Source organism: Mauremys mutica, chromosome 6, assembly GCF_020497125.1.
Source record: "Mauremys mutica isolate MM-2020 ecotype Southern chromosome 6, ASM2049712v1, whole genome shotgun sequence".
NCBI lineage: Eukaryota > Metazoa > Chordata > Testudines > Geoemydidae > Mauremys > Mauremys mutica.
The window spans coordinates 99,544,815-99,559,843 of record NC_059077.1 but is presented as its reverse complement, the minus strand read 5'-3'; the positions used below and the strand labels follow the sequence as shown (position 1 = coordinate 99,559,843).

General features: G+C 39.2%; 1 protein-coding gene across 2 annotated transcripts in view; it reads right to left on the bottom strand.

Annotated features, from left to right (window-relative positions):
- The window catches only part of SLC24A2 (solute carrier family 24 member 2), a 204,641-nt gene that overhangs the window by 22,376 nt on the left and 167,236 nt on the right, over nt 1-15,029 (bottom strand). The window lies entirely within an intron of this gene.

Genomic DNA, 15,029 nt, shown 5'->3' with positions numbered 1-15,029 from the left:
ATTAGTGAGATGAGAAAATACAAATAATAAGAAGGAAAAAATCTCCTACTGAATATGCATTGAATGTAACTGTGTCAGCATAACAAATTATAAAAGGGGCAGTAGGAGAGAGATGTAGTCCTTGGGAGGTGCCAAAATGATGGCCACTGGTGATGATGGGGAAGGTGATGGTGTTGAGGAAGATGATGGCTAACATTTCAGGTTGTTCTACAAGGGATGATGTGAGTATACGGATATGCAGCTGTACATTCTGTAGTATCTCCATCTATCTTACTGAGTTGGGGTGTTTGTAACTGTGCTAAATGTATTAATAAACATCAAAGGGTTCCTATATTGTGAATGTTGCAACTGTGCACATCAGGGTTCCCAACTATATAATAATTTGAATAATACTGGGCCTGATCTTGGGGCAAGAACCTGTCAACCCTCAAAGTGATAACTGGGGATTCTTAAGTAATCAATATAATTAATACATAATCTAAGACCAGGCTACAGGGATTGTATTCTTTTTGTGCCTCTGACACATCGCCAGACAGACTTCCACCACTGTTTCCTCCATCCTGGGTTATACTGGGCAAAACTAGAGTAACCCAGGCTGGAATCAAGACCATCCATAATGTTTTGCCCTCTGACCTTTCAGCAGCACATCAATTTTTTAGCAACTAACCAGCAAAACTTTAGGGAAAAACTCTCACTCACATGATGGACCTTCACTCCAATATTTTAATCTCGCTACACACAAGTGTTTTTGTTTGTTTTTACACCCTACTGTTAATTGCTTTTCAGCCACTTGCTTTACCACAGGATAAGCTTGGAGGGACTTCTCCTGTGACATGGGATCTTTATGGCTGGCTACATCACTTTTCCTCTGCCCTCCTTTCACTCCTTAGCATGCAGGTGATGTTGGACCCTTTAGGACTGCCATAGAATGCCACTAATGGGCATGACCTAGACTACTTTGACACTTACACCTGTTTTCTGGCCTTTTTGCCCAAGAGGCCAAATTCATTCTTGGTGTAACTCAAAGAGGCGATGTTAATGAGGTTACACCAGTTCCAACTTACACTGATCCAACCCCATGAAAGTCTCCCACTGAGTTCAGTAAGAGAACGCCCAAAAAGCAATACATGGTATAAATTGGATTTTCCTCAGAGCATGCAGAGATGTGCCTACTTTTAAAAGTTATTTTAAAAAGAGATTAGAATTGAGATCTCACACCTTTCTGAAAATTACATACTATTCTTCAAATAAGTTTATCCGGTGCTGTGGAACATTATCCTCATGTTTCTATGAATTAAGACCTTGTCTTAACAGTGCTTAGCTAAGGTTTTTAACGGTGCTGCAAGAGGCTGGTTTCAGAATCTACTATTTGGTAAGTTAATTGCACAGCTCTGTAATTTTGGGGGCTTATTAATAGTTCTGTTTCAAAATCCATTCCTAATTATCCAAATGTTTGGAAGGACTAGAAAATCATGCATTTGATGACTTTACAAGTAACTCAAGGTTGTCATCTCGATAAAGCGATCATTTAAAATGTCCCTATCAACACTAAAGGACACAAAGCCTGATTCTGATCTAAGTTTTCCCAGTTTTATATCTGTATCACTCCATTAGCTTCACTAGAGTTTTACCAGATTTACATAGATACAATCAAGCCCATATCCACAGTCCCCTCTTGATGTGTTCGTAAATGCAGCTGCCTTACCAATTATACACACGTTAAGAGAAGACCATATCTTGTTAGTTCCTATACGTCTAGAAATCCCCAACTAATCTGAGCGATGAAAAAATGACAGTGAACTGAAGAGTCACAGGTATTTATCATGACAAGGTTTTACAAACAGATATGGGTACAATTTGTCACACTCTCACCAGAGAACGTTAAGCATCTGAACAGTTTAAGAGATTGGCGTGTCCTTTTATCTTTCTGTACACTGCCAAAGCAGGCAGATGCTCAGCACTTCATTTCCATAATCTATGGCAGTTTGACCTCTTTAGAAAACCTGTGCAGGTGCAAGACTACTTTCTTCAAACCAAATCTGTTCTCTCCATCTCCAGATTCTGGTAGAAGCTACTAGGGGTGGGGGAATCAGATGAAGCTAGATACCTAGCTTTGAAATAATGATTATTGAGGTAAAATAGGAGCACAAAAGAAGCAATTGAAAGGTTGCCTAGGTAACTCTTTCTGAGTGGCCTGGGTATATTTCAAGCAGCAGACTCAGCAGGAATAAACCTCCATAAACACTAGTTTCAAAAACAGCACTGAATGACTAAGTATTTTCTGAATTATCATATTTAGAGATTAGCATCAATTAGTAATCTTTAATCATGGTAACTCTGAACATATATTGATATGTATATGGACACACACACATTTGTAGAACATGTAGATGTTAAACACACAATTCGTGCATGCAGTACTGTCCATTCTGATCATATGCCTTTTGATTCTGATTTTTGTTCTGTGTAAACCAGGACTAACTCCACTGGTTTTTAGTAGAATTACTCATGATTTACCCAAGTACTGATGAGTTCAGAATCAGACCCACTGTTGTCTTACATGGGCATAGAAAATATCGCAAACTATGAAACCTCAGAAGCTCACCACATAATTCTCCAGAGGGATGGAAAGGAGACTAATTATAGTGACAAATTTGGAGCTGGTGACATGAAAAGCGAGTTATCTGAACTAAATCAAAGTCTCTTCAATTCAAAACCAAAACCTTTTACTGTTTGCACACACTGGGAAAACAGCATCATTTTATTCTCTGGTTTCTCTTCACCGGGATTTAGGCACAAGTCTGCAGTTTATGTGGCAAACAATTTAAAACACAGCTATAAAAAAAATACAAAGAACCACAAGGCACCCACATGGCACTGTGAATGGCTATGGAATTATTAACAGGTGGCAGCTTCTGTAATTCTGCATGTGACTCTGGGTTCTAAGCAGAGATTTTGCAGACACTGTAGTAAAGAAAAAGGGAAGCATACACTACAATTGGTTGCAGGTCTCTTATTCTGGTGAAAATACTTAGCAGAAAGATATTGTACACATCACAAGTCATTATAACCTTACTAGGTCTGAATACTGCCCTTAGTCATATGCATACGAGTTCCAATGGCAACAATGGAAGTTGCGTATACATTATAATGGGCACAATTTGGTCTTTAAGGTCTAATCCTTCATTTCTAATTTGAAAGAGTAAAGGATGCAGAATCAGGGCTTGATTTGCAGAGTTAATGAGCTCCAACAACTCACATTGAAATCAACAGAAGCTGAAGATGTTCAGAATCTTTGAAAAATCTGACTAATGGGGAAAAGCAATACTGAGTTATCCACAAAAGGTTGGAGTGGAGAAAAGAAAAAAAATCACCACGACTCTGAGACAGTATAAGTGTTACACTCGGAGTCAACTCATCCCTGAACAAACTAGAGAAATACAACCTAGACGGAGCTACTATAAGTTGGGTGCATAACTGGTTGGAAAACCATTCCCGAAGAGTAGTTATCAGTGATTCACAGTCATGCTGGAAGGGCATATCAAGTGGGGTCCTGCAGGTATCAGTTCTGAGTTCAGTTCGGTTCAATATCTTCTTCAATGATTCAGATAATGGCATAGAGAATACACTTACAAAGTTTGTGGTTGATACCATGCTGGGAGGGGTTGCAAGTACTTTGGAGGATAGGATTAAAATTCAAAATGATCTAGAGAAACTGGAGAAATGGTCTGAAATAAATAGGATGAAATTCAATAAGGACAAATGCAAAGTACTCTACTTAGGAAGAAACAATCAATTGCACACATACAAAATGAAAAATGACTGCTTAGGAAGGAGAACTGTGGAAAGGGACCTTGGAGTCAGAGTGGCTTACAAGCTAAATATGAGTCAACAGTGTAACACTGTTCCAAAAAAAGCAAACATCATTCTACACTGAATTAGCAAGAGTGTTGTAAGCAAGACACAAGAAATACTTCTTCTGCTCTACTCTGGGCTGATTAGGCCTCAACTGAAGTATTGTGTCCAGTTCTAGGCGCCACATTTCAGGAAAGATGTGGACAAATTGGAGAAAGTCCAGAGAAGAGCAATACAAATGATTAAAGGTCTAGAAAACATGACCTATGAGGGAAGATTGAAAAAATTGGTTTTGTTTAGTCTGGAGAAAAGATGACTGGGGGCATGATAACAGTTTTCAAGCACATAAAAAGTTGTTACAATGACAAGCAAGAATTTTTTTTATCTTTAGTCTCTGAGGATAAGACAAGAAGCAATGGGCTTAAATTGCAGCATGGGCAGTTTTGGCTGGACATTAGGAAAAAATTCCTGTCAGGGTGGCTAAGCACGGGAATAAATTGCCTAGGGAGGTTGTGGAATCTCTGTGATTTAAGAGCAACGTAGACAAACACCTGTCAGAAATGATCTAGATAATACTTAGTTCTGCCTTGAGTGCAGGGGCTTGGCTAGATGACCTCCTGAGGTCTTTTTCAGTCCCATGATTCTATTATTCAATTATTCTATGAGTGAAATAACTCAAGTTAGACCAGTCAGAATGCTTGCAATATTTCTGAATTAAACCCATCTGCGGGATACATTTTTTTGGGAGTACTTTTAAGTGTAAATGGATTTCCGTGTCCTTACTAAAATTCCTGGTTTTTAATAATGATGAAACTTCATTTTGATGCTCTTTGGCTGCCTGTATGACCAGAAATCAATGTGCCAGTCTAACAATACTAGGTATATTTCCCTCATGAAATGACAAGAAAGAAACAAAGCAAGAGGGCAAAAAGATTCATTCTTTGGTGAGATTCAGTTGAGAAAAATGTAAGCAGATACCAATCTAGCACAAAGGGCACTGCCAACGAAGAATGCTAAAAACATACATTTGTGAGTGTTGTGAAGTACTTAGATATCTTCATTGCCTGGATTCCTAAACTGAGCCTAATAACAACTGCAGTTGCACAGAGGTCAGGTTAAAGTTAGGTTGAAAATCAGGCCATACATGTGTAAATGTCCATCTGTCCATGCAAATATACATTTGTGTAAGCAGACAGATGTGCCAACAAATTTTGCAGGTGCATTTTAAAGGCCTCATTTGAAAATGTGGATCAGAATATGCCAAGGAAAATATAACTATATATGTTATTCATGTTATGAATATAACTAATTCTTTAGTATTCTAGATAACCATCAGAATATATGAATTCTGTTCCTTTCAAACTGACTGCCTCAGTGAACTGTCAGTGAAGAGAATAACTTACCATTATAGTCTTTATAGTCTTCCCCATTAAACTTATTTAATACCTGTCACAGTACAAGTGTTTTTTTTATTAAGATACGTGTGAAATCTCTACAGTTATTCATAATACAATAACTGTACCAAAGATATTACACGAAAAGGTAATTTGTGTGGTTTACTTGCTACACAAATCTTAATTGTCTCACTATTCCCTCGTGCTATGCTCCCTGCCTCTCTCTGCCTGAGTGTTATATTGTTTTCTCTCATCTTATACTTAGACAGTAAGTTTTTTGGAGCAGGAACCATCTTTTTTTATGTGTGTATGAACAGTGCCTAATACAATGACTGAGCCTCCAGGACAGTAGACCCCAAACTGTGGGGCATGGAGGAACATTCGGGGGACATGGCAGGGCCCTGCCTGCCCCACTGAGAGAGTGCTGGCCAGCCCCACTCTGCCCCCAGCTCTGCTCCAGCCCCACTCCTACCCCAGCTTGGGTCCCTAACCACAGGCCCTGGCTCGCGACCACAGCTCTGGCCCCACTCCTAGCTATGGCTCCCGATCACAGTTCCCGGAGAGGGCCCAGACAGGTTCCATTATGAGTAAGGAGGGGGTGCGATGGAAAAAAATTGGGGACCACTGCTGTAAGTGCTACCGCAATACATATAAATAAATAAATCAATAAAAATGTACTAAGAACTACACTAGACAGATATCCCGTTTACGTGTTACATTGTGGGTCAGTAGGGTATTTTTGCAACAACAAAAAAATCAAGTTTTTATTTTACAGAAATGAAGGTTGAGAAAATAATTCTGTAATGTGTCTAGTTTACTCATAATCAGGCCATTTCTGAGAAAACTTTAGAGTGAAAAGTAACGACTGTATGACTCAGAGCATTTCAACAATGCCAACAGATGGTGACATTTCATCAGTAACTCTTTTGTTTATAACCAACAGATTATACCGATTCCCATCTGCCAAAATCATAGTGTATTCACTGCTTCTAGCAAACAGCAGAGAAGAACTGTCTGTTTAGATGCTTATGCTCAAAATATATTACTCAGGAAAAACAGTTGTTCATCTAGGACTGCAGCTGAAAACTGCATTTTGTTCTTGATGTAAAAAAGTCTGAAAAACAACCCACCTGAAAATTTATCAGTGTTACCAAGTGTGTAAATACTTATTAACTGCTTACAATAAATTGATTACATCTTATAACAGGGATCTCATATGAGTTAAAAATATTAAGTTTTGAGGCTCATTATATTGCCCCAAATTAGACAAGGACTATATATTTTTCTGTTTGTGCTTTTCTCCTGTATAATGATTCCTGACACAGATAATCAGCACAGAATTAGCATCAGGTTTCCATTGAAAATGGTAAAAAGGCAGACAGGGACCATTTATGATTCACTTTGATCATGTTGAAGGATAGATATCATACCATGTGTAAGAGTGTTCCTATCCACTTTCTGCTTCTTAGTGTTACAAAAGACAGTCGTGGCTATTTGTTTCTAGACAGTAGACACCACCCACCAACATGACCTTTCTTAATGAGGGAATTAAGATAAAAATAGGATGACATCTCAAAATGTCGCCTGCCTCAAATTGATATCTTATTGTTCAATGTTAAGATCTGCTTTTGTTCTACAAAAAAGCAAATCTCAGGCTATTTTATGTCCTCACCGAGACAGAGAGGAAGGACAGTTAAGTGGGTTAAGATGCTAGTCTGGGTCTCAATTCTGCTCCACCATAGACTTTCTGGATGACCTTGGGCAGGTTATTTAGCCTCTGTCTCCCAATTCCCCATCTGTAAAACGGGAGGATAATAATACTTCTCCCTACTTAACAGAGGTGTTGTAAGGCTAAATAAATTAAAGTTTGTGAGGTGCTGAGTTCCTACAGTAACAGTGGCCATATAAATACCTAAGAAGAAAGAAGAGGAACCTCTCCTTGTGGAATCATGTGGCAAAAATTCAAGTTATGCTACCCTGCATCTATTTCTTCTTAGGATACATTCCATTTACATAGATAACTGACATTAATGATAAGGGTGTATGAAAATCCTCCATGTACTGTGAAACCACCAGGTGGAGGCTAGATTTCTTTGGTTGGATTTTATGCTGATAAGGACTATGTGGATGTTTTTTGTCCCATATGCCATTACTTCAATCTGTATACCTTCTGTGTCTACTGCTGGAATCCTGGGAAACTAGAAAATCCTGAACTTGTACCCATTTATTTCCCTCAAAGTTACGCTGCAGCGTTCACTGGTGGGTACAGAAAGAGACATGTAGAGTGCTGTATTACAAACTATGCTCAGCAGGCCTGCAAATGGAAATAACAATCCTAGTGATCTGGAGATGCAACTGAAGAGTAAGCCCGTCTTGTAGCCTCTTTCCCACTGTCCTATTTTTCAAAAAAAAGAAAAAGGTGTACAGTAGAAAAAAATGTAGAACAGACCAATAAATAGCCATGGGAATACAATGATCAATCCCATTTTATGGCAGTGCAATGATCTCAAAGTTACATAAAAGTTAAGTTGACAAGAGAGATCTGCACAATTATTTCAGGATCAATGAAAAGGCAAAGGAGAAGATTTTCAGGCAGCAGAAAATGCTTACTGATCAAAAGAATATCAGGCACTTTGGGATATATTATTACCTTTCAACAAAGACTTTTGTCCTCTCTTCCCCTTTCTTTCCCAAACTGAAGCATTTAACATATTTTGGGAAACACATCCAGTGACTGAGAACACGCCTATATTTAGATTCAAATCATGCTAATTTGATGAAAAGGGCCACACATTCCTTGGAAGGGAATAAATATCTCAGACAAGAGCTTTGTCCTGAAATGCACTAACCATGTGCTGCTCTTTGGTGAAGAAAGCTAAATCCACTTTACCACAGTTGCTCAAGTAAGCTGTTTAGTAATCACACTGAAAACAATAAAGGTTTAGTGATGTGTTCTCATTGCATCCAAGGTGCCTTTTCTTTTCATGAAAAGTTATCTTTGAGATGGTTGGCATATATAAGTTTTCCAATTAGGTTTCCATGGAAACTGGTGAAAGGGTGTGTGTGTGTGTGTGTGTGTGGGAGGCAGGAGGAGAAGGTGTTAACTTGAAATTGGATGTTATTTTTAGGAAAGCCACAGGTTAGAATGATTACAGCTGAAGCGGCTTAATCAAGTACTTGTTAAGAGGGATGGCAAGGGAGAACTTTCAGAAGGATCATTTCTCTATATGGCAATCTATAAAATATTTAATGAGATACCACCACTGTCCTTCTAGTCCTCTTTTCATTTTGTCAGACATGCTCAGTACTAAGCTATAAATATACCGTGTTATATAACAGAACTTTCTCCTTCATGGAAACCTGTTAAAGGTCAAAAGGAAAACTACAATAACTAGGACTAAATCCAAAGTAAGATGGAATACACTGCAAGAGGGAAGAAAGCCTAGGTTGGCCAGGACAAAAAAAGGAACATTTTACAGATTGGATTGGAATTTTTTTTATCCCAGTGTATGTTTTTCCTCTCAAGAGGGCTGAACCAACACTCACTAAAGTCAATAGGAGTCACTCCTTTTAACTTCAGTGGGACTTGGATTGGACCAAACATTAATATAACTGGCTTGGATTGGTGGACAGGGCTACAAGGGAAGACCTCTCAAGACTTCTGCAAGCAGTCCATGGAGTCTGGCAGAGGTCCAGCAGAACTTAGATCCTCTACTGGAGAAAACTGGGGTCAGGAGATGAGAATTTGAAGATGGGCCTGGGAAGAAAGGAAGGAGCAAGATACTGAGGATGGGGAAGAGAGGAAGATGAATGAGGAAGACAAGAGAGAGAAAGAAGGTCGGAAGTAGGATGAAATTCATCCAGTCTTCTACAAGTGGTTTATAGGCCTTGTGCTGCACTCTGCATAGGAGTGAATTTCAGTCAGAGAATACAACACTGAAAAAACAAAAGAGGGAAGTGAGGAGAAATTAGACTCAGGAAAAAATGTACAAAAACAAAACAAAACAACAAAAAAACTAGAGAGAAGGAAAAAGGAAAGGGAAAGAAGGAAGAACAAACAGAGAGGTGTCAGACAGAGTTACTTTTTTAAAATAAAGTATAATTTCAAAATGTTATAAAATATAAAAAGCAAAAAAATAAAATTTCCCTACTCCTCTAGCTTTAGCCTCAGATCTCCCTAAGAAGCTCCTCTTCTCTTCTTTGCTGGGAGGCCTTTGCTCATTGTTTTAGTTTAAAAAAAAAAGTATTTGTAAACAAGAAGAAAGAGCTTATCTACACACACTTCTAGGGATGGTATATGGAAAACAATAATTCCAGTATTCAGATAGTGGCTGCATTTCACCTCAGACAAATGTGCATCAGATACAGAACGTCATAATACTATGTTTCTGATCTAAAGATTTAGATTGAGCTATCACAATTTGGACTAATGAAGGATAAAATGGCCAGAAATGTGACCCTGTGTATTCTTGACATGGGAACTGAATAACAGAAATATGATATGCAGGGGTGGCTCCAGGCACCAGCACGCCAAGCGTGTGCTTGGGGCGGCAAGCCACTGGGGGCGCTCTGCTGGTTGCCGCGAGGGCAGCAGGCAGGTTGCCTTCGGCAGCTTGTCTGCGGAGGGTCAGCTGGTCCCATGGCTTCAGCAGACCTCCTGCAGGCTGCCGCCGAATCCGCAGGACCGGGGACCTCCCACAGACAAGCCGCTGAAGGCAGCCTGCCTGCCGTTCTTGGGGCGGCAAAATACCTAGAGCCGCCCCTGATGATATGGTAGGCACAAGACAGAAGACAATTAGTTTCAGATCAGTTGCAGATCTTGCCGGTTCAGAATGCAAACAGGCTATGATAGCTTTCCATGATCCAGCTTCTGGTAGTAAAATTACATCCTGAGCACTCTTGCTCCCCAGCCATCAGTTTTCAGAACAGCGGTTTTGCCCTGAATGCAAATGTGGGGCTTGATCCTTCAACGTGGAGAATGCCTCTGACACCCTCAGTTGCTGTACCAGATAACTGGCAGATAGCTAATGTAACACTCATTTTTTAAAATGGTGCCAGAAGCAGTCCTGGTAATTACAGGCTGGTAAGCATAAAGTACCAGGCAAATTGGTTGAAACTATAGTAAAGAAAAGACTTATCAGACACACAGATTATCTTGATTTGTTGGGGAAGAGTCAACATGACTTGTATAAAGGGAAATCATGCCTCAGCAATCTATTAGAATTCTTTGAGAGGGTGAGCAAACATGTGGAAAAGGGGGATCCAGTGGATATACTGTACTAGGACTTTGAAAAGGTACCTCACCAATGGCTCTTAAGCAAAATAAGTTGTCATGGGATAAGAAGGTAGGTCATCTCATGGATCAGTAACTGGTTAAATGACAGGAAACAAAAGGTAGGAATAAATGGTCAGTTTTCAGAACGGAGAGAGGTAAATGGTGGATCTGTATTGGGACCGGTGGTGTTCAGCATATTCATGAATGACCTTGAAAAAGGGGTAAACAGTGAGATGTCAAAATTTGCAGATGATACAAAATTGCCCAAGATAGTTAAGTCCAAATCAGACTGCAAAGAGTTATGACGGAATCTCACAAAACTGGGTGTCTCAGCAACAAAATAGCAGATGAAATTCAATGCTGATAAATGCAAAGAAATGCATATTTGAAAACATAATCCCAACTACATATGCAAAATGATGGGGTCTATATGAGCTGTTACCATTCAAGAACGAGATCTTGGAGTCATTGTAGATACTTCTCTGAAAGCATCTCCGCTCAGTGTGCAGCAGCAGTCAAAAAAGCTAACAATGTAAGGAACCATTAGGAAAGGGATAGCTAATAAGACAAAAATCATAATGCCACTATATAAATCCATGGAACGCCTACACCTGGAATACTGCATACAGTTCCGGTTGCCCACATCTAAGATGTATTAGAATTGGGAACGCGCACAGAGAAGAGCAAAAAAAAAATGATTAGGGGGATGGAAAAGCTTCCATATGAGGAAAGATTAAAAAGACTGAGACTGTTCATCTTAAAAAGGAGACGACTAAGGGGGGTGGGAATATTGGAGGTCTATAAAACCACAAATGGTGTGGATAAAGTGACTAAGTAAGTGATATTTACCCTTTCACATAGCACAAGAACCAGGGGTCACCCAGTGAAATTAATAGGCAGCAGGTTTAAAACAAACATAAGGAAGTACTTCACACAAAGCACAGTCAACTTGTGGAACTCATTGCCATAGGCCAGAGTTGTAATGTTAAGGCCAGAATTATAACTGGATTTAAAAAGGAATTTGATAATTCCTGGAAACTAGGTCCATCAATGGCTATTAGCCAATGTGGTCAGAGACACAACTGCATACTCTTGTCCTTAAACCTCTGATTGTCAGATGCTGGGTCTAGATGATAGTGGATGGATCATTCCATAATTGCTCTGTTCTGTTCATTCCCTCTGAAGCACCTGGTACTGAACACTGTTGGAAGACAGAATGCTGGCCATTGGTTTGACCCAGTATGGCCATTTTTACATTCTTATCAAGATTCTTTGTGGGGGCAATTGCTCCTTTTACCTAAAATTGCACCTTAATTTTCACCCTGCCCCCCACTCTTTTTATTTCCCATAGCCTTTTTTTTCCTGCCTCTCCTCTTCATCACCTCCTACTCGTCACTGAGTTTTCCTTCCACTCTACTCAATGCCTGTCTCTCCTGCTTCTGTCTGGTCTATGCTACTTTCCCAGCATTGACTGGGCACTTCTTCTTACTCTTTAGCTTTAGGGTAGTACCACAGTCAGGCCCAGCTAAGACAAATATTCTAACAGTGTTCGAGCCAAAGAAAAGCAGGAGTACCTTTGACAACGGTCAATGTGCAAAAAAGAGAATTAGTGTTTATCTGATTCTTACAGAAGTATTTTAATGTTATGACAATCACAGAGAAACAGAACATTTTTTTTAAATTCCAGCTTATATGGAATTTATATTTATACAAATATATTTTTATGGATAGTTAAGCAGTGACTGTTTTGAAGGGTTTATAGGGAGATATTGTTCCCACATATCCAATCTTGAGTTTATGAAAGGTTGGCACATGTCAGTATAAGATATGGCCTCCTCCTTCCTCTCTTTCCCAGGGACCAATGCCTGCCTTAAAACACAAAGGAGACAATCTTTATTGTCATATACTTTCACTGTTTCTTTGCTTTAACCCATAGGAATGTACCTGTTGGACAATCAAAGGAGTTGCTTCATTCCTATGGACCCCAAATCAGAATTCAACATATATATTTTATACTAATAACATTTTATCCAAGTATTAATTAAAAGTTAACTTGAGACCATGGTGGAGACATTATGTAACCTGTTAACCATTGGCTAATGTGCTATCTTGTCTTGCTGCAAAACCTATCCCGGGGTGTGGAACAGTCTACCCCGTCACTTTCCCCCGCCCATGGAAAATCTATATATTCTATTGTAATCAATTGATTGACAGTGTCTCTGAGCTTAATAAGCAAGGTGACACTCCACCAGCGCTGTGTGTAATAAACTCCTATGCTTGACCGCTACACGGTGTGAATTTATGTTCCTTCAGTTTCAAGTGGCAATAATTGGAAAAGAAGAAAAGTAGAGAGACTGTGGAAATGTTGCCAGGAAAGACTGCCTCAAAAATGTAACTGGTAGTATTTATAGATTAATAAATTTCAAGGCCAGAAGGGACCATTGTAATCATCTGGTCTGACCTTATAGGAAGCATATATCTTTTAGAAAAACATCCAATTTTGGTTTAAAAATTGTCAGTGATGGAGAATCCAGCACAACTCTTGGTAAATTGTTCCAATGGTTAATTACTCTTACTGTTAAAATTTTACACCTTATTTTCATTCTGAATTCATCTATCTAGCTTCAACTTCCAGCTGTAGTCCAGCTGAGTGGTGACAAAGACATGAATAACTGAGGCCAGGTCACTGTCTAGTTGCTCTCTGCCTGTGCAAGTGAACCCCTAAAACTTTTCTTCCAGACTGATGGAGCTGAAGGTGCAAAATTACTCATGCATTCTTTAGGTTGTAAGCTTCTCTACTCTTGACTGGGATAAATAATGCATGTCACCTCTACTGCAGTGCAGTACATTTTGAGCATATACTAATGCCTGCAAGATCTGACATAAAAATTTCAAGCATTGCCTCACTAAAAGTTTTAAGTGGTTAGGAAAATAAAACAAAACAAAAAACAAACCAAGCTTTACTCAATATTGTAACCTTGCAATAATTTTATCTGCTTGTCCTGCAGTTATTTGAAATGAAACCATCAAATTTTCTGTCTTGGATGATGAGGCTGCTTGACCCATTTTTGAACTGGCATAGAATCCACTTCATTATAATGCAAAATGACAACAACTGAACCTTTCTATGAGATACAATTGCTTTTCCTTCACTGTTTTTCCTGAATAATTTCTCAGGAGTTAGCTATAGGCAGGATCGATTTCCTTACTAAGTTGTTGTAAACTGGATCCTTTACAATATTCATGTGTGCCACAAAATTATTATTCATCCACACCACAATAGGTTATTCAGTGCTATTGTAGGATAATAAAACCTAACAATGAACCTACTGAAATGGAATTAATAATATCACTCGCTGGATTTTTTTCTTTTCTTAAACACATTTTTGCTTAATGTTAAAACCAGCCTCAACATTTATTTTGGTTCAGCAATGAATTCAGACTCTCAGAACGTCTCCCAAGTGGACACTGAATAGGGCTGATCTGCACTGGGAACTTACATTGCCATAGCTACGTAGCTCAGGAATGTAAAAAATTCACACAACTGAGTGACGTAGTTAAGCGGACCTAACCTCTGGTGTAGACAGTGCTAGGTGAATGGAAAAATTCTTCTGTTGACCAGGCTACCACCTCTTGGGGAGGTGGCTTACCTACACCAGTGGGAGAACCCCTCCTCTCAGCACAGATAATGTCTACACTGAAGCATTCCAGCAGTGCAGCTAGAGCAGTGCAGTTGTGCCACTGTAGTGTTTCAAGTGTAGACAATAGTGATCTTAGCTACCTTATGAAAGCTGAATATTCTCCATGAATTAAAGTGTAATTTGTTGAGGACCCTTTTAAAAGGAGTGATACCCAACTACTTCGCTTACGGGGCATGTTTTGCTTGGCTGATGATGATTCTGTAGTATAGGGGGACCATCCATCTGGATGGCACAGTTTAAAGAAACTGTAATTTACTGTGCAAATTGCCAGCATCCTCTTCTTTTGACCCAACATTCAACTTCCACTTTTCACAGTCTAATTAACCAGGATAATAAGGCAACATATTTTTCTTGGTCTCTTTAAGTGGTCTTGTGAGTGCATTATTCCATTCCTATCTCCAGAGGTCAGATAACTCCTTTAACAGAGAGGATTAAAGGCATTTGGCCATATCTTGCGCTTTATAAAACACCTATGGGGTACAGCTCTCTTGTGATCTCTCCACCACTTGCTGTGTGAAATAAACAGAAACCTCTCCAGTTAGCAGAAATCACATCCAGTATCTTACTGTGCATCTTATGTTATTTTCTGGCTTGTAGGCAAATATATGAACTCAGATGACTTCCCCCTTGTAAATGCACTTTGACTATATTTTCTGTCCCTTGTAAGACATAAGTATGCAGAGTGTTGCACTCAATAATATAATTTTGGTTTTCATAAACTTGCTTTTTGGCATTTCATTCTTTCTTTTGTTAAAAGTGTCTCACCTAGGGCCTCCTCTAGCTCCCATTGAAAAAAACTGCATT